General features: G+C 36.0%; 1 protein-coding gene and 1 pseudogene across 2 annotated transcripts in view; one reads left to right on the top strand and one right to left on the bottom strand.

Moving 5' to 3' along the window:
* COBLL1 (cordon-bleu WH2 repeat protein like 1) overlaps positions 1-21,746 on the bottom strand; it is a 163,067-nt gene that overhangs the window by 72,134 nt on the left and 69,187 nt on the right. The window lies entirely within an intron of this gene.
* LOC136125613 (hypoxanthine-guanine phosphoribosyltransferase pseudogene) lies at positions 3,081-3,742 on the top strand (annotated as a pseudogene). Its single transcript, XR_010656041.1, has one exon. The product of XR_010656041.1 is annotated as a hypoxanthine-guanine phosphoribosyltransferase pseudogene (transcript).

A 21,746-nucleotide genomic window follows, 5' to 3' on the forward strand; every position in this document is an offset into this window, starting at 1 on the left:
AGGAATCTCCGTACTGTTCTCCATAGTGGCTGTATCAATTTACATTCCCACCAACAGTGCAAGAGGGTTCACTTTTCTCCACACCCTCTCCAGCATTTGTTGTTTGTAGATTTTCTGATAATGCCCATTCTAACCAGTGTGAGTTGATACCTCATTGTAGTTTTGATCTGCATTTCTCTAATAATTAGTGATGCTGAGCATCTTTTCATGTGCTTCTTGGTCATCTGTATGTCTTCTTTGGAGAAATGTCTGTTTAGATCTTCTGCCCATTTTTTGATTGGGTTGTTTTTTTTTTTAATATTGAGCTGCATGAGATGTTAATATATTTTGGAGATTAATCCTTTGTCCGTTGATTCGTTTGCAAATACCTTCTCCCATTCTGAGGGTTGTCTTTTTGTCTTGTTTATAATTTCCTTTGCTGTGCAAAAGCTTTCAAGTTTCATTAGGTCCTGTTTGTTTATTTTTGTTTTTATTTCCATTACTCTAGGAAGTGGGTCAAAAAAGATCTTGTTGTGATTTATGTCAAAGAGTGTTCTTCGTATGTTTTCCTCTAAGAGTTTTATAGTGTCCAGACTCACACTTAGGTCTCTAATCCATTTTGAGCTTATTTTTGTGTATGGTGGTAGGGAGTGTTCTAATTTCATTCTTTTACATGTAGCTGTCCAGTTTTCCCAGCACCACTTATTGAAGAGGCTGTCTTTTCTCCATTGTATATCCTTGCTTCCTTTGTCATAGATTATTTGACTATAGGTGCATGGGTTTGTCTCTGGACTTTCTATCCTGTTCCATGGAACTATATTTCTATTTTTGTGCCAGTACCATATTGTCTTGATTACTGGAGCTTTGTAGTAGAGTCTGAAGTCAGGGAGTCTGATTCCTCTAGCTCCGTTTTTTTCCCTCAAGACTGCTTTGGCTACTCAGGGTCTCTTGGGTCTCCATACAAATTTTAAGATTTTTTGTTCTAGTTCTGTAAAAAATGCTACTGGTAATTTGATAGGGATTGCATTGAATCTGTAGATTGCTTTGGATAGTATAGTCATTTTCACAATATTGATTCTTCCAATCCAAGAACATGGTATATCTCTCCATCTGTTTGTGTCATCTTTGATTTCTTTCATCAGTGTCTTATAGTTTTCTGAGTACCGGTCTTTTACCTCCTTAGGTAGGTTTATTCCTAGGTATTTTATTCTTTTTGTTGCAACGGTGAATGGGATTGTTTTCTTAATTTCTTTCTGATCTTTTGCTGTTAGTGTATAGGAATGCAAGAGATTTCAGTGCATTAATTTTGTATCCTGCAACTTTACCAAACTCATTGATTAGCTCTAATAGTTTTCTGGTGGCATCTTTAGGATTATCTACGTAAAATATCATGTCACCTGCAAACAGTAACAGTTTTACTTCTTCTTTTCTAATTTGGATTCCTTTCTTTTTCTTCTCTGATTGCCGTGGCTAGGACTTCCAAAACTATGTTAAATAACAGTGGTGAGAGTGGACATCCTTGTCCTCTTCCTGATCTTAAATGCTTTCAGTTTTTCACCTTTGAGAACGATGTTGGCTGTGGGTTTGTCATATATGGCCTTTATTATGTCGAGGTAGGTTCCCTCTATGCCCACTTTCTGGAGTTTTTATCATAAATGGGTGCTGAACTTTGTCAGAAGCTTTTTCTGCATCTATTGAGATGATCACATGGGTTTTATTCTTCAATTTGTTAATATTGTGTATCACATTTGGATTCTGCTTGCTAGTATTTTGTTGAGGATTTTTGCATCTATATTCATCACTGATATTGATCTGTAATTTTCTTTTTTTGCAATATCTTTGTCTAGTTTTGGTATCAGGGTGATGGTGGCCTCGTAGAATGAGTTTGGAAGTGTTCCTTCCTCCGCAATTTTTTGGAAAAGTTTGAGAAGGATGGGTGTTAGCCCTTCTCTAAATGTTTGATAGAATTCACCTGTGAAGCCATCTGGTCCTGGACTTTTGTTTGTTGGAAGATTTTTTTTTTTTTTTTTTTTTAATGCGTTACGCGGGCCTCTCACTGTCGTGGCCTCTCCCGTTGCGGAGGACAGGCTCCGGACGCGCAGGCTCAGCGGCCATGGCTCACGGGCCCAGCCGCTCCGCGGCATGTGGGATCCTCCCAGACCGGGGCACGAACCCGCGTCCCCTGCATCGGCAGGCGGACTCTCAACCACTGCGCCACCAGGGAAGCCCTGTTGGAAGATTTTTAATCACAGTTTCAATTTCATTACTTGTGATTGGTCTGTTCATATTTTCTATTTCTTTCTGGTTCAGTCTTGGAATGTTATACCTTTCTAAGAATTTGTCCATTTCTTCTATACTGTCCAATTTATTGGTATAGAGTTTCTTGTAGTAGTCTCTTACAATGTTTTCTATTTCTGTGGTGTCCTTTGTAACTTCTCCTCTTTCATTTCTAATTTTATTGATTTGAGTCCTCTCTCTCTTTTTCTTGATGAATCTGTCTAATGGTTTATCAATTTTATCTTCTCAAAGAACCAGCTTTTAGTTTTATTAATCTTTGCTATTGTTTTCTTTGTTTCTATTTCATTTATTTCTGCTCTGATCTTCATGATTTCTTTCCTTCTACTAACTTTGGGTTTTGTTCTTCTTTCTCTAGTTCCTTTAGGTGTAAGGTTAGATTGTTTGAGATTTTTCGTGTTTCTTGAGGTAGGCTTGTATTGCTATAAACTTCCCTCTTAGAACTGCTTTTGCTGCATTCCATGGGTTTTGGATCATCGTGTTTTCATTGTCATTTGTCTCCAGGTATTTTTTGATTTCCTCTTTGATTTCTTCAGTGATCTCTTGGTTATATAGTAACTTACTGTTTAGCCTCCATGTGTTTATGTTTTTTACCATTTTTCCCCTGTAATTGATTTCTAATCTCACAGCATTGTGGTTGGAAAAGATGCCTGATAGGATTTCAATTTTCATAAATATACCAAGGCTTGATTTGTGACCCAAGATGTGATCCTGGGCTTTCCCGTGTGGTGCCGCCTCCTGCTTGGCCCTGCTGTTGGCTTCCTCCTCCCCAGTCTTCCCTCAGCCCGCACACCAGCCAGCTCCGTTATGGTGGCCCACAGCCCCAGCATCGTGATTAGTGATGATGAACCAGGTTATGACCTAGATTTATTTTGTATACCTAATCATTATGCTGAGGATTTGGAAAAGGTGTTTATTCCTCATGGACTAATTATGGACAGGACCAAATGGCTGGCTCAAGATGTGATGAAGGAGGTGGGAGGCCATCACATCGTGGCCCTCTGTGTGCTCAAGGAGGGCTATAAATTCTTTGCTGACCTGCTGGATTACATCAAAGCACTAAACAGAAATAGTGATAGATCTATACCTATAACTGTAGATTTTATCAGACTGAAGAGCTACTGTAATGACCAGTCAACAGGTGACATAAAAGTAATTGGTGAAGATGATCTCTCAACTTTCACTGGAAAGAATGTCTTGATTGTTGAAGATACAATTGACACTGGCAAAACAACGCAAACCTTGCTTTCCTTGGTCAAGCAGCATAATCCAAAGCTGGTCAAGGTTGCAAGCTTGCTGGTGAAAAGGACCCCTCAAAGTGTTGGATATAGACCAGACTTTGCTGGATTTGAAATTCCAGACAAGTTTATTGTAGGATATGCCCTTGACTATAATGAACACTTCAGGGATTTGAATCATGTTTATGTCATTAGCAAAACTGGAAAAGCAAAATACAAAGCCTAAGATGAGAGTTCAAGTTGAGTTTGGAAACATCTGTAGTCCCATTGAAATCACCAGGAAAATGATCAGATGTTCTAGTTCTGTGGCCAGCTGCTTAGTAGAGCTTATTGCATGTATCTTCTAAGAATTTTATCCGTTTTGTATTTTAGAAAGGCCAGTTGCTGCATTCCTGAACTCTTTATTTGCACTAGGAGCCTGTAGACTATCAGTTCCCTTTGGGTGGATTGTTGTTTGACGTGTGAATGAAAATCTCTTAAACCACACCACTACTGAATGAAAATATTGAAATTGTACCTGTAAGAAACATTGACAGAGAAGAATATATTCGTTTTTTAATTGGTATTTTAATTTTTATATATTCAGGAAAGAACAGAAGTGACTGAATATTGTTAATTAAACCACTGTGTGTTTAGAAAAAAGGCAGTCAGTTTCATATCAGTGACAGCATTGAGAGGTATCATTATGTTGGATAAACCATATGTCCTGGAGTTATTTTAGTAGGTTTCAGTAGTATTAACTGTATTTTCCCACTTGTTCAGATTATTTCTGGCAAATCTTTGTCAACAGTTCCTTTTAAATACTGGTAAATAAGTTCTAAAAACCTACCACTTTTTGAAGTCTTCAATGTAAAAATCCTTAAATAAAGGCTGTCTCTTTAAAAGAAAAAAAAGAAAGATGTGATCTCTCCTGGAGACTGTTCCGTGTGCATTTGAGAAGAAAGTGCAATCTGCTGTTTTTGGATGGAATGTCCTATAAATATCAATTAAATCTATCTGGTCTATTGTGTCATTTAAAGCTTGTGCTTCCTTATTAATTTTCTGTCTGGAGGATCTGTGCATTGGTGTGAGGTGTTAAAGTCCCCCACTATTATTGTGTTACTGTCAATTTCCTCTTTTAGAGCTGTTAGCATTTGCCTTATGTATTGAGGTGCTCCTATATTAGGTGCATATATATTTATAATTGTTATTTCTTCTTCTTGAATTGATCACTTGATCATTATATAGTGTCCTTTGTCTCTTGTAACGTTCTTTATTTTAAAGTCTATTTTATCTGATATGAGTATTGCTACTCCAGCTTTCTTTTGATTTCCATTTTCATGGCCTATCTTTTTCCATCCCCTCACTTTCAGTCTATATGTGTCCCAAGGTCTGAAGTGGGTCTCTTGTAGATAGCATATATAGCAGTCTTGTTTTTGTATACATTCAACCAGCCTGTGTCTTTCGGTTGGAGCATTTAATCCATTCACGTTTAAGGTAATTATCGATACATATGTTCCTACTACCATTTTCTTAATTGTTTTGGGTTTGTTTTTGTAGGTCCTTTTCTTCTCTTGTGTTTCCCACTTAGAGAATTTCCTTTAGCATTTGTTGTAGAGCTGGTTTGGTGGTGCTGAATTCTCTTAGCTTTTGCTTGTCTGTAAAGCTTTTGATTTCTCCATCAAATCTGAATGAGATCCTTGCTGGGTAGAATAATCTTGGTTGTAGATTCTTCCCTTTCATCACTTTAAATATATCATGCCACTCCCTTCTGGTTTGTAAAATTTCTGCTGAGAAATCAGTTGTTAATGTTATGGGAGTTCCCTTGTATGTTATTTGTCGTTTTTCCCTTGCTAGTTTTAATAATTTTTCTTTGTCTTTAATTTTTGTCAATTTGATTACTACATGTCTCGGCGTGTTTCTCCTTGGGCGCAGGCGTCCCGCGCCCAAGTAAAGTAAAACTTTAATCTGCTTGTCTGCTGATGGGTGGGCCTGAGTTCTCTCCCTATTGGTTGTTTGGCCTGAGGCGACCCAGCACTGGAGGCTACAGTCCCCTGCCTGGGACTCTCTGTGCTTCCTGGACTTGGGTGGCTATTTCCTTTCCCATGTTAGGGAAGTTTTCAACTATAATCTCTTCAAATATTTTCTCGGGTCCTTTCTCTCTCTGTCTTCTCTTTCTGGGACCCCTATAATGTGAATGTTGGTGTGCTTAATGTTGTCCCAGAGGTCTCTTAGGCTGTCTTCATTTCTTTTCATGCTTTTTTCTGTTCCATGGCAGTGAACTCCACCATTCTGTCTTCCAGGTCACTTATCCATTCTTCTGCCTCAGTTATTCGGCTATTGATTCCTTCTAGTGTATTTTTCATTTCAGTTATTGTATTGTTCATCTCTGAACAATTAATTCTTCTAGGTCTTTGTTAAACATTTCTTGCATCTTCTCAATCTTTGCCTCCATTCTTTTACCAAGGTCCTGGATCATCTCCACTATCATTATTCTGAATTATTTTTCTGGAAGGTTGCATATCTCCACTTCATTTAGTTGTTTTTCTGTGGTTTTATCTTGTTCCTTCATCTGCTACATAGCCTTCTGCCTTTTCATTTTGTCTGTTTTTCTGTGAATGTAGTTTTTGTTCCACAGGCTGCAGGATTGTAGGTCTTCTTGCTTCTGCTGTCTGTCCTCTGGTGGATGAGGTTATCTAAGAGGCTTGTGCAAGTTTCCTGATGGGACGGACTGGTGGTGGGTAGAGCTGGGTGTTGCTCTGGTGCCCAGAGCTCAGTAAAACTTTAATCTGCTTGTCTGCTGATGGGTGGGCCTGAGTTCTCTCCCTATTGGTTGTTTGGCCTGAGGTGACCCAGCACTGGAGGCTACAGGCTCTTTGGTGAGGCTAACGGCAGACTCTGGGAGGGCTCACGCCAAGCAATACTTCCCAGAACTTCTGCCAGTGTCCTTGTGCCCAGCTCCCACCTCTGCAGGAGACCCTCCAACACTAACAGGTAGGTCTGGTTCAGTCTCCTATGGGGTCACTGCTCCTTCCCCTGGGTCCTGATGCACACACTACTTTGTGTGTGCCCTCCAAGAATAGAGTCTCTGTTTCCCTCAGTCCTGTCAAAGTCCTGCAAACTAATCCCACTAGCCTTCAAGTGGTGATTCTCTGGGAACTCCTCCTCCCATTGCCAGACCCGCAGGTTGGGAAGCCTGATGTGGGGCTCAGAACCTTCACTCCAGGGGGTGAACTTCTGTGGTATAATTGTTCTCCAGTTTGTGAGTCACCCACTCAGAGGTTATGGGATTTGATTTTACTGTGATTGCGGCCCTCCTACAGTCTCATTGCAGCTTCTCCTTTGTCTTTGGATATAGGGTATCTTTTTTGGTGAGTTCCAGTGTCTTCCTGTGGATGATGGTTCAGCAGTTAGCTGCGATTCTGGTGCTCTCACAAGAGGGAGTGAGTGCATGTCCTTCTATTCCGCCATCTTGAGCCACCCCATTATATTTTTGCTTCCTGTTCTCTAAGAAGGAAGGTCCTTATGGAAGGAAGGAAAACATAAATTTCTCTTGATATTTTTCACTGAGTTATAATTTATACACAGAAAAATGTACAAATATAAGTGAATACATTTTCACATATACACACTCAAGGAAACCCCACACAAATATATAGAGTAGGAAAGTGTATCTATACATTAAAAATTAAATATTAAATTTCTCATATCTGTCCCATAAATGTTGCTGCAAGTTCAGCTTGTCTCAGGGTTTTCCTAAATATCTTATGTGGGATGTTTATTTTATGCACAGTTAAGAAAGTCAAACATCAACAAGAAGAGAGATGAGAAAAGCCTTCAGTAGAAAAGGGCGTATCAACGGAGGAGATAAAAACTTCATCAAAACAAATAAGCAAAGTTGAAAAACAGGCTTGAAAGCAATGTAAACAATGAGTCACAAGACAGTCAGCCATATTATTGGGCACCCACTGTGTTCTCAGTGCTATAGAAAGAATCTGGGTAGATTAAAGAAATACCACATGAGGTCCTCTAATACCAGTAGCTTAAAAATGAAATTAGTCCAACCAAACAATTTCAAAGATATCCTAAATGGACCCTACAAAAACTAACTTAACTGAATGCCTATCTAGTTCCAGGAACTGTGCAAGTGTTTTACATAGATAATCCCTTAACAAGTGTTATCCTTTTTAAAAAAAATTAGTATCTTATTAAATTCTTAAACATTTATAGAGATTAGCAAGTAATTTTTCTCCGAAACAAACTGAAACTTCAAAACCATGACCCAGTGCTCACTTGATGCCCCATTCACGCTGTGCATAGGCTTCTGCTCAGTAGGTAATACATGTCAGTAGCAACTGGGCTCAGCATCATCTACTGAAAGCTTCCTTTGAACTTCATATTTGTTGCCTTGTAGGCAATGTACTGATATATGGAAAAGTTAGTGCCGTTTATGGAAGTTAGTCTGAAAAGGTAAATAAAAAATGTGCTTGACACTACAATTTAAAAATTTAAAAATGATTAAAAAAACATGGGGAGAGAGGACTATGCCAAACTTTTTGGGCTTCTTTTTTCTTTGCCATATAAAAATTAAGTATAAAAAGCCCTATAAAGTTATATTTCCACTTTTTCAAAAGAGGTTAAATACTTATGAAATTTAAGATGAAAAAATCATCCACAATTGACTTTACTTATTATGTTCTCTGAAACAACAAAATAGTAGATGTAAAAAAAGAAATTTTCTTCTCTAAAAGGAAGTTAAAATGTTCTTAGTTTGCAACCTAGATGTCCTTCAGTAGGCCAATGGACAAATAAACTATGGTACGTTCAGACAATGGAATATCATCCCATTATTTCCATTTTTTCCACTAAAAAAGAAATGAGGAGCCTTAATTTCATATTACTAAATGCAAGGAGCCGGTCTGAAAAGGCTGCATATTGTATAATTCCAACTATATTACATTCTGGAAAAGGCAAAAATATGGAGAAAATAAAAAAGACGAGTGGTTGCCAGGAGTTGTGGGGAGAGATGACCAGGTGGAGCACAGAGCATTTTTAGAGCAATGAAAATACCCTACATGATACTATAAAGATGAATACATGTCATTATGTTTTTGTCAAAACCTGTAGAATGTACATCAAGAGTGATTACTAATGTAAACTATAGACTTCAGGTGATTATGATGTGTCAGTGTAGGTTCAGTTGTGACAGCTGTACCACTCTGGTGAGGAATACTGACAATGGGGGAGGCTGTGCATGTGTGGGGACAGGGGTCTATGGGAAACCTGTACCTTCTGCTAAGTTTTGCTGTGAACCTAAAACTGCTCTAAAAACACTGTCTTAAAAAAAAAAAGTGTTCTCAGTTGGAATGTTTTTTCAATTTTCAAAAGCACGCTAGGTAAGGAACTGAAATGTGGATGTTATAGTTATTAAAATATATGCACATATGCACGTTAAACAGTGGGAATGTATATGTCAGCCAAGCAAGCACACTGGTAGATTAACCAACCATAAAATGACAGCAGAAGTTGCTTTTAAGTCACAATCTCAGTAATCTACTCTCAAATATGTACTTTGGTAAATACTAAACAGCATTTAGTCATCAGTCTCTGTTAAAGTTTTAAATCTATGTTGAGGAGTAGTGTGTGTTGGCATAAACCATATTCAAAGGCATAACATTCACTGCATACTGATAAAGAAAAGTCCTTGGAATGGATTTTCCAAGTTAAGTTTCCTAGCTACAAGTTTTGTCAAACACTGGCTAGAAAAACTACTTGGAAATAGTGTCTCACAGTTTAGAAATATTAAAAGCTAAAGTAGCACCTTATACAAAAATTAACCTAAAGTTGATCTAAATGTAGAACATAAAATTATAAAATGTTTAGATCAAAATGTAGGAGAAAATCCTGGGGCCTAAGGCTTAGGCAAATGAATCTCAGACACGACATCAAAGACACAATCCAAAAGATTTTTAAAATATCAAGAAACTAAACTTCATCAAAAAGTAAAATCTTTTGCTCTGTGAAAGACCCAGTTATGAACATAAAAAGACAAGCCACAGACTGGGAGAAAATATTTGTAAGTCACATAGCCAACAAAAAGACTTATAATCCAGAATATAGACAGAGCTCTCGAAACGTGATAGTAAGAAAACAAAGAATCCAATCATAAAATGGGCAAAGGTTTGAACACTTTACCAAAGAGGATGTGAGAAAGAGGCACATGAAAAGATTCTCAACATTATTATCCATTTAGGGAAATGCAAATTAAAGCTATGATGAAATACCACTATGCACCTAAATTAAAACTACTGAAAATATCAAGTACAGACAAGAATGTGGAGAAACTAGATCTCTCATAGGTGACTTGAACAAGGTGAGTGCAAAATGGCACAGCCACTTCGGGAAATGGTTTGGCAGCGTAATATGAAGCTACATACTCATACCATATGACCCAGGAATCTATTCCTAGGTATTTACGTGAGAGAAACAAAAACTTAGTTTGCATAAAACCTGTATGTCAATGTTTATTGCAGCTCTCCTCATAACAAACCCAAACAGGGAACAGCCCAAATGTACTCCAACGTGAGAATGAATAAACAAACTGTGATGCATCCATACAATGGAATACTACTCAGCAATAAAAAAGCAAGCCTTGATACACTCAGCATCTTGGATAATCTCAAGGGCATTATGCTGAGTGAAAAAGCCAGTCTCTAAAGGTTACATACCGTGTGGTTCTATTTATGTGAGTCCCAAAGTGACAGGCTTATGGTCATAGAAAACAGATCACTGGCTGCCAGGATTGGAGGCAAGGTGTAACTATTAAGAGTAACATAAGGGGGCTTCCCTGGTGGCACAGTGGTTAAGAACCTGCCTGCCAATCCAGGGGACACGGGTTTGAGCCCTGGTCCCAGAAGATCCCACATGCCATGGAGCAACTAAGCCCATGCACCACAACTACTGAGCCTGCGCTCCAGAGCCCGTGAGCCACAACTACTGAGCCCACGTGCCACAACTACTGAAGCCCTCGTGCCTAGAGCCCGTGCTCCGCATCAAGAAAAGCCACTGCAATGAGAAGCCCATGCACCACAACGAAGAGGAGCCCCCGCTCGCCGCAACTAGAGAAAGCCCACGTGCAGCAGTGAAGACCCAACACAGCCAAAAATAAAATAAATAAATAATTTTTTTTTTTTTTTTTTAAAAAGTAACGTGAGGGAGTTCCTTTATGGTGGCACAACAGTTCTGTATTCTGATTGTGGAATGTCACGCGAATCCATACATGTAATAAAATTTCATAGAATTATAAATCAAGACAAATTTTTAAAAATAATAAAGAATGCATGTAAAAGCTGATGAAATCTAAATAAGGTCTGTACTTAAGTTAATAGTATTGTACCAAAGTCACTTCCCTGGTTTTGATAATGTACTATGGTTATGTCAGACATTATTATTGGGGAAAGCTTGGAGGAAGGCAGAGGGAAACCTCTGCACTATTTCTGCAATTTCTTCCAAGTCAAACTATTTAAAAGTAAAACACAATAAAAATATTTCTAAGGTAGTGATTCTCAAAATTCAATGAGCATTAGAATCAGCTATGGAACTTGTTTCTAATACAGATCTGCTTGGGTGGCCCCATGTTGTACCTTTTTAAATAGAATCTGCATATGGGGTCCAGGTGATACATACTAGTGGTCCAGCACATTACAGTTTGAGACCCACTGGACTAAAATAAAGGCAAAGGTATTAGAATGATGATCTCCACCAATGATTTCCATCAATATGTATTGTTCTATTTAATGGCTAATAATAAAGAAGTCCTACCTACACAGAACCTCATTCACAGGCTATCTTACTGAGCCAAGAGGTTCTCATTTATAGACTCAGTGAAAGACATACAAATGATCTATTTTTAAAACACAAATACCATTATTCATAACACAAATCTGTTATATCAATACAGAAGTGAAAATGCTGATATTGTAAAAAAAACATGTTATTAAAACAAAGGCATGTAGGGAAAACATATTCTCAATAAGAAAAAAGGTCACATTTTTAAATGTCTATAAAAGGTCCTTACCTATGCTTCTAGGTAAAATCACTATTGTTGGCAAACTACACACACGTATATAAGCATTAAAGCATTTGATCTAAAAGTTTCTTTTGTTGGAAAATAAAACGTTAAAAGATCAACCTAGACATTACTTCATATACAACAAAATAAGAATTAAAACCCAAGAATTCTGCCAAGACTTCCTTCAATTATTCCCTCACTAAGTGGCACAACTTTCAAACCCTGGACCCATGGTTTTTGCTTTTACGTTGGCCGGGGCGGGGGGGGGGGGGGGTCTTTGTGCCAACCACCTGTTAGGCCCCTTTCACCTTTCCTCAGGGAGAATGATTCACAGTTTCCCACTGTCTTCCATCCATCTTATTACCAGGAGAAATGTAGCAATATAACAGAATAAATCAAGTCTTAGAACACCTAAGGCTGCTAATTTCTGAAAGACTGCTGATTTCTATTTTAAACAGTTGCTACAGGCTCCTAAATGCTAGCTTACTTGCTCTCAGCTCTGTGGAAAATTAATTCTTTTGGATGAAGAATTAGTCATTTTCTGATTATGCTCAAATAGTTCAACTGTTTAATAATTATCAAATATAATAATTAGCAAAATCTAGAATGTGGATAGTCTACAATCCAGTTTCTCTAACAAACTGAAAATTTGGGGAAAAAGATGGGGGCGGGGGTAAGAACTGATACAGAATGAGAGATTTAAGTGACAAAACCACCAAAGTAATGCGTGAAACTCAATCCAATTTGGACAAAGAGACTTAGAGAAATTTAAATAAAAACTGGGTGTTGGATGACATGCAAAAGGAACTATTAATTTTGTTAGGTACAATAATAGCACAGAAGATATATTTAAAAACAAAAGTCCTTATTACTTCTTCCACTCTCCTATTCCTAGTAAGTGCTTCAGGTATGCAAAGATCATCATTTTTCTTTCTAATATCTTTGCCCTCACTCTAACACATCTCAAGCCCTAGGCAATCACTAATCAACTTTCTGTCTCTATATAGTTGCCTTTTTGGATACTTCATATAAATGGAATCATACAATATGTGTCCTTTTGTGTCTGACTTCTTTCACTGACTATAATTCTTTTGAGGTTCATTCATGTTGTACCATGTATCTGTACTTTGTTACTTCTTGTTACCCAACAGAATTCCATTCTGTTTTTTACTTCTCCATTCACCAATTGATGGACATTGGGTTGTTTCTACTTTTTGGCTATTGTAAATAATGCTGCTATGAACATTTACAGGCAAGTCTTTACACACCCCTTCTTGGTACATCATTCATGTGAAGACTTCACAACAAAACCAATATAGCCTCTCCCTAGTACTCAGTGTAATAATTCCTCCCAATTCCCACCAGGCACAAGAAAATAGTTTAAAGCCATGATTCCTCAAAGTTATTTGAAGTCACTGGCATTTAAAATGATCACATATTCAGGAAAGACCAATAGATATTCAAGAATTATAAGCCACATGTAGACTGTACCAAACAGAGCTTCAGACACAAACTGATTATCCAAGAAACATTTTGATTATAATTAAAACAGCTCAAGGACCATAAGATTCTGCTTTTCCATTAAGCCATTCTTCTTTCAACTACAGATCAATGGGTTAGTATAAATATTAAATATACAATAAATATAATGAATAATATAATTAAATATATTTAAGACAAGATACAAAGTAACAATCATTGAATAGACTAACATATCTAACAAAGGAAGAGGTAGTTGGTGTAATGGAAACACAGCATAACTGCATTTAACTTATATACTAGCTTCCTACCTAAACCCAGAAAAGATAAGATTCCCCCATAAGTATTGCTTATACAACAAAGTGTAGTTCCAAACTGTACTTTTAAACTCACATAAAACTGCATAAATGTATTCTGTATTTTTCTTATATATTTAAAATTTTCACTTGGAGAAAAAAAAATCTATCGAGTTTTTAAATATATAAATAGAATAGATATTAATGTTATCTTACAGAAAACAGTTTGAGAATAGAGATTTAGGAAAATGATAAAAAAGGAATGCAAATATAACAAAAATCCTTTAACATTTCTAATCAGTAGGTTACTTTTAAAAACCACTTAAAGTGGGAAATCAAAGTTCAAGTAAACCTTAGTCATTTTAACTTAAAATACACAGATAAATTATTCATTGATGGAGAGTGAAATGTTTGTATTTGCAGCTGTGCCCACTGACTAAATTTTCACCTTGTACTTCTTGTATAATTAGCACATAAAGGCTTGCCTTCCGCTTCTAACTTTTTTAAGTAAGCCAAGGATTTCAAGACACCTGCAAGCAATTCGAATGCAAATTCCTTGATTTTAGCATTTTATTTCATTCTTTCAGTTGTCTCATTCACATATAATTCAATAGTACCTTTTTTTTGGAGGGACAGGGTAGCTGGCTCACCAGATTCTTTCTGAAGTATTTAACTTCGCTTTTATAGGACAACTCTCTTAATGAATTCAAATCATGTGATTATTTAGGTTAATTACATTATTACAATAAGTAACTGGAAAAACAGGCCTTAACAGGTTAGGAAACAGTCAAAACAAGTTTTTGATAAAATAGAACAAGAGGCATGTACAGGCAATCTAGAAAGTAGCTTACTGCTTTGGGGGTTCATTGTGCCAGGACAGCCATTCGGCATGTTTTACTAAGGGAATGGAAATCTTACCTGACCCAGTGACTGAGCTGACTAAAATTTAAGAGCTTCTACAGTATTACTAGACATAAGATTCCTGGAAAACTCTGATCCATTCAGTGACAAATCTTTTAAGAAACTGCGACCCAAAACTCAATTTAGTTAGTTCATCCAAACACCTGCAGTCCAAGCAAAAATCACACCAGCTGTCTCTTAATTTCCGCTGAATTTTATAAGACAGATAGTAAAAAATTAGAACACTATGGGTCAGATCAAACATGTCAGAAATGGTAGTAATTTTTCTCTCAATAGAATAATAATCTAAACAGTAGTGAGATATAAATACATAAGTATAACTCTCCAGAAACTATCATTTTTAACCTTCTGTAGAAATAATCCCTTTTATCCAAGGAAGAATTACCTAAAACAATTTATTTCTCTTTCCACCCCTGCTTTCTTATTGAAGTATAGTTGACCCACAGTGCTTCAGGTGTACAGCAAAGTGACTCAGCCATACACACCACACACAGGTTATTCTTCGGATTCCCCTCCACTACAGGCCACCACAAGACACTGAATATTGTTCTCTGTGCTACACAGCAGGTCCCTGCAGTCCATCTATTTTATACAGAGCAGTATGTATCTGTTAAGCCCAAATTCCCAATTTATCCCTCCCCCAGAAACAATTCATTCCTATTAATTAAATGCTTTCATGACTATTTTCAATCTCCAAGTAAATAATTTAGTAAAGGGAAGTAAAAAATCTATTAAAAATCTTATTTGTGCCATCATAACTAAAAAATCATAACGAAACTGAAAACCAAATAATATTTATTGACAAAGAATATTGACAGAGATAAAGATCTCTGTGAAAGACCTGGCCTTTCTATTTCCTTAATTATCTTTAGGTCTTTCTTTATTTATTGCAAGCACATAATGGTATACTAAGCAAAGAGATTCCAGTTTACATACTCTATACTTTTCATACAATGACAGTAATGTTCCAATGGCTTACTTTAAATGGTCACAATTCTGACTAGTAATTAGTTCAGATTAGTGAATTCTGATTAGTGAATGAAAGCTCACTGAGTCCAGGCACTTTTACTCTCTGGTTTAGTGCTATATCCTGAAGGATCTAGAATATTTTGGGCACAAAGAAGGTGCTTAATAAAATATTGTTGAATGAATGAATTCTCTCTTTCAGATAGATACACACACACACACACATAGAGTCAGGTCCTCAAATGTTTTCCCAATTAAAAAAAAAAAACCTTATTTCTTAGAAACACACTGGAATAGGGCATTTGATATATTTGGTATGAAATGACAGTTTCCTTTCACCATTTGACCCTGATTCTCAGAAAACAAGGAAAACTTGTACAAGGAGTAAATTATTCCCAATCGCACTAAAATCTGATTGTCTTTAAAGCAATGTATAAAAATAATCAAACTGGGCTTCCCTGGTGGCGCAGTGGTTGAGAGTCCGCCTGCCGATGCAGGGGACACAGGTTCATGCCCCAGTTCGGGAAGATCGCACATGCCGCGGAGCGGCTGGGCCTGTGAGCCATGGCCGCTGAGCCTGCGCGTCCGGAGCCTGTGCTCCACAACGGGAGAGGCCACGACAGTGAGAGGCCCACGTACCGCAAACAAAAAAAATCAAACAACCACTAGGATTCCTAACATCTATAGCCCTTTAAAACAGTTTTCTCTTCCTCCTCCCGTCTAACATAAAGTCATTTACCTTCTACTAATATTTTCTTACATTGTTAGTCAACTCTTCCAAAGAAATTATTTTATATATATTCTCCTGCAATCATCAGCAAGTAAGAATGTACTTTATATCTCTGTTTGTGAAAAAGGTGAAATTATAAATTAAAATGAGCTCCCTTAATGGAGTAATCATACAGAGTTAAAGGTTATGATACATGAGAAAGAACTCTGCACCAGGAGGTAAAGGAACACTAGTTTCCCACACACACACTCCCATACAACAAGCATTTATTCAGCACCTACACTAACTTTGGGTACAGAAAATAAAAATCAGTTCCTGTACTCAAAAACTTAATAGTTTATTATTGTCCCATTTTACTCAACTACACATAAAAAGTCCCAAATGTTACCTTGTTCTTCCTTTCTCTTTAGGTGTCTTTAGTTTGATCAATCAGTGAGCACTGGTAAAGCACCCATTAATAACATCAACAGTGCAATGTATTAAGATACAATGGGCGGGAAGCTATGTATGCATTACGGTTAATTCTTAACAACAACCTTGTGAGTAGCTGTTATCTGTATTTTACAACATAAGGAACAAATCCCCAAGAGGAGCATTAACTTGTCCTCAGTCACAGTGAGTGAACTGCCCATCTAGGTTTTAACCCAGGGTAGTTCATTTCCAAGCCCATCTCCTTTCTCCCATGCCATTCTTTGCTCAGTCTCCTACTGTGTGCATCCAGCTCTGATGAAACAACAATCGGAGATCTTAAAGTTCTATTTGGAGTGACAGATAGGAAAGAAAAAAACCAACATTGTGTGAACTTATCCAATAAATACAATTTATTATTACTTTCTTGGGGACAACATCTGAAAGAAGCACTGACTCACCTGAAGAAAACCATGAGACGTGTATGCTAAAGACTAATTCATCAGAACCATGCCTTTGTGCTGTATAAAACCACAGTCCTTTCAAATAAAGGAAATCATCCACATTCTAAAAAGTAAATTTTGTGTCATCTGCCTGATTTAAGCAACCCAGAATACTATTCCAGGCCCTCCCAACTACCATATGTTTCATTTCCACAGAAAGGTAGCTAATGTAGTGTAGAAATACTGTAAAATCCATTGCAACTCTTCCTCCTGAGAAACAACAGAAGGAAATGACAAAGAAATATACAGTAGTCTCATTTATATAAACTTTCCTTGAGGAAATAGATGGAACTAGAAACAAAGGCATATATAACATGCCAAGTACTGGTGGTCAATACAGCACAAAGTCTTAGCAAACATTTTGTTCAAAAATAGCTCTTAGAATATCAAAGCCATTAACAACTTTTTTTAAACACAAGAATTCTGGTATAATAGGTGTGGTCCTGTTATTATAAATGCCAAGATAAAAGAGCTAAAATAATAACAACACATTCACTTTTTGATCCTAAAATAAAAACTAATTGGATATATTTATTGCAGTGATCTCACAAAAAGACAATTATATTCTCCTTTTTGTCCCCCAAATTTCTTAAGCACCATTGCCATGTTATTTTTACATTTAGGAAAACTATAAAAGTAAAAAAAAAATAAAAACTAGAAAAGATAAAGAATGTTATTTATATTTTATCTCAAAAGCAAAACTACATTCTTTTTCTATTTCTCTTTGATAGACTATTGCATATTTTCATGAATTAGATGAGATCTCTTTTAATGTATTGATAGCTGCCCTTCAAGAAATGACAGGTAACTTTGACCAACAATTTTTTCCAATTCACTATGAAAACTGGTAAATCATCTTTATGTGATTCCACAAGAGTAATTCTCAAACAAAAAAACCAAGAAACCCTCAATCAAATGTAACCAGTCATCAATTTAATACTCCATCCAATTTTTTTGTTTGTTTAAACAACAGTTTTACATTGTTTTCCAAAGAGTTTCTCTTTGGGGGGAAAAAAAAAGAGCTTCGGTAGGTACATTTTTTACAAAGTGAAAACTGTTAACAAACAAGTTACCTTGACAAATAGAATTACCAAGGACTTTCCATATGACTTCAGAGTTCAATGACATAATTGACAATAGGCTCAAGTTCAAAAAAAAAAGGAAAGGGGGGAAACAGAGTCATTACCAGGGACAGCACTGTGGGAAGACTGAAACTGTGGGGTTTGGAAAAAATGAGTTTCTAGTTGTACATCTCCATATATATATATAGACTAACCACTGCAATCTGTCTTTGTACAAATAACTCTCCTCTTTCTTTTGACAAGGTTAATGAGTGATAAGAAGGCATCCACACAATCCATTTAAAGTCATAACTATATAACTCCAAGATTCTGCAGAAAATACCCAAATTTAATTCTAAAGATTAATGCATAATCATTTCAAACATGAACATGGAATATAATTATGCTCTTAATGTTGAATGTATAATGACTTTGTGTTAAATAATTCTATTACTCACCTTAGTTTTTCCTATTCCATCTGATTCAGTAATTTGCTTTCTAAAGAACATATGCTTAGTGGGAGTAAACAAGACACTGGAGAAGTACATTCTCCTCTTCCTTATTAATGGCATCATTAAATCTGCTTATTTATAGACTCTACTATCTGACCTCATGGACTACATGGATAAATGGATTTGTTTAGTTTTTAATCCTCAGTGTGTGTTTAGCAGCAATTAACCAGAGGGAGATAATAACAATAACAAAAAAGGGAGATAAAATATGATATTGCATTTTATGTTATTTTGACTTATGTGAACCTTAGGTATGATAAGGTTTCTTTGTGAGTGAAATTGGAAAAATATAAATCTCATGTATTTATTTCCATGGGAAAACTAAATTTGAATTATCCAAGTCAGATTTCTACAAGGTATTTAGAAACATAGCCCTTGTTTAAAAAAAAAAAAAAAATATATATATATATATATAAAACCACTTTGATTCTATCAAATTATTTTCCAGATTTAAGATATATTTTATAATAGCAAGTTGATTTATAATTTGAAACATGTAAAATCTTTCCTAGATACAAATAATTCTTACTTTTTCTCTACTCTCTAAGGTTTTTATAATCTTATCATTTCTAAGAAGACTTCTTTAAATACTAAACATCTATGTTATAAGTAATACTTTTATGCACTGTTGGTGGAAAGGTAAATTGGTGCAGTCACTATGGAAAACAGTATGGATCTTCCTCAGAAAATTCAAAATAGAACTACCATATGATCTAGCATACCACTTCTGGGTATATATCCAAAGGAAATAAAAAGAGGATATCAAAGAAATATCTGCACTTGCATGTTCCTTTAAACATTATTCACAATAGCTAAGATATGGAAACAACCTAAATGTCTATCAATGGATGAATGGATAAAGATGTTACACAGATATATATAGATAGATAGATTTATAGATATAACCTATTATATATATATATATATATATATATATATAACAGAATACAATTCAGCTAGGAGAAAAAGGGAAATCTTGTCATTTGTGGCTACATGACTGGACCTTGAGGGCATTATGCTAAGTGAAATAAATCAGACAGAGAAAGACAAATACTGTATGATACCATTTACATGTGGAATCTAAAACAGCTGAACTCAGAGAAACAGACACTAAATGGTGTTAACCATGGCTAAGGAGTAGAGAAAATAGGAGGTGTTGGTCAAAGAGTACAAACTTCCAGTTATAAGATGAATAAATTCTGGAAATCTAATGTACAACATGGTGACTATAGCCAATAATAATCTATTACATACTTGAAAAGTTTTAAGAGAGTAGTTCTTAAATGTTCTCACCATAAAGAAAAGAAATGGTAATTATGTGATGGGATGGAGGTGTTAGTTAAAGCTGCGGTGGTAATCATTTTGCAATAAATAAGTGTATCAAATCAACATGCTGTACGCCTTAAACTTACACAATGTTCTATGTCAATTGTATCTCAATAAAGGTGGAAAAACATAGTTTCCACCACAAGACAACGCTAGCTCACATTTTTCTTCATCTTATTATTTTTTTAAGTCACCAAATCTCCACAGATATTCTACCCCCAAATTCTAGCATACACAAAAAGACTCATTTTCACATTTCATCTAAGATTATATAATGCCAGGCATCTATTTAAGGGATGAGGTTAGTATGGCCTTTATTTTATTTTTATTTCTTTAACATCTTTATTGGGGTTAGTATGGCCTTTAAAAAGAGAATAAATATTTTCAAAGGAAAATATTAGACCATTTTTAAAAGCAGATGATTAGAAAATGTGAAATTATTTTAAAAGTTTTACAAATCGGGCTTCCCTGGTGGCGCAGTGGTTGAGAGTCCGCCTGCCGATGCAGGGGACACGGGTTCGTGCCCCGGTCTGGGAAGATCCCACATGCCACGGAGCGGCTGGGCCCATGAGCCATGGCCGCTGAGCCTGCACGTCCGGAGCCTGTGCTCCGCAACGGGAGAGGCCACGACAGTGAGAGTCCCGCATACCACAAAAAAAAAAAAAAAGTTTTACAAATCATATTTTCACATTTTTACAAAAGAAGTACGGTACTCTAAGTGAAGTGATGAGTCAAGCCGTGTTCTTTGGTTAGTTAAGCAAGCAAGGTTATATGTAATCAAGGACCAGCTAAGTTAGAATTTCCACTAGCAACTTTCTTATTCACATTACATGCTGACAGAGTTAATATTACATTCAGGGTCTGCTCTAAGAGTAATGTGTTAACCATTGGAATTTTTGCGTGTTTTTTTTTTTTTTTAATTCAGGTAAATTTTACTAAATGCTGTTTTTACTCACTACCTAAAGGGGTGTTAATACAGAGAGGTCCCATGCCAGGACGGTATAAGGGAAAGAGCCCAAATCTAGGAATCAAAATGCTTCATTCTAGTTTGAATTTCTCTGTTAAGTAACTTCACACCTCAGAAATCTCAGCTTGCTTGTTTACTGATGTTGAATGAAGAAAACATCCAAAGTCTGCTTTACAGGGTTCTTGTAAGTATTAAAAAAGAAAGTGATTAGTACTTTGTAAAAGTGAAAACCCTAGATAAGTATAATTATCATACTGCTTACTGAAATGTTCATGATAATTTGAAGAAATTTTACCACATCTTAAAGCTTGAAAGTTATCAAGAACAGAAATGAACAGCAGTAATTAATTTTATATATACATGGAGTTTAATGAATTATTATATTAAAATTTTTTTTCTTCTCAAACAATCGTAAGTCACATCATTGCCCATACATTTAAGTGTGTCAAGGAAAATAAATCAGGTAATTTACTCTCCAAAACACCAATTCAAAAGCCCATAAAATCTTCAGCCTTTTCTATAAAAATTCTGATGGTTCTCACACATGTTAAAAATTTTTGAGTAATAATAGTTCAAAGGAAAATATTAGACCATTTTTAAAAGCAGATGATTAGAAAATGTGAAATTATTATAAAAGTTTTACAAATCATATATACTTACAATTCTTTCAGAAAGTCTCTATGAAACAGTACTGCTCCTTTGACTATTTACACTTCGAGAATGTTAAACCGACTTTCCTGTCCTGTTACTGACTCTTCTGTTTATCATGTGTGTAAGTGCCAGGCACTCCTTACCTCTGGCAAATATGTAAAAGAAGGAATTCACTGGTCTTACAAAATCATTCCGGGAATGATCGTGTAACATTTTCACAGGTCCTTTTTCTGAAGAGAATGTGTTTTGCACGGTAGTTTTAAAAGTAACTCCTTACTAAGCAATTTTAAAACCGGAGAACTCAACGTTTTTGTCTCCTTTATAAAGTTATAAATGCTTGCAGATTCTCAACACAGGCAATTTT

This window comes from Phocoena phocoena, chromosome 7 (genome assembly GCF_963924675.1).
Source record: "Phocoena phocoena chromosome 7, mPhoPho1.1, whole genome shotgun sequence".
NCBI lineage: Eukaryota > Metazoa > Chordata > Mammalia > Artiodactyla > Phocoenidae > Phocoena > Phocoena phocoena.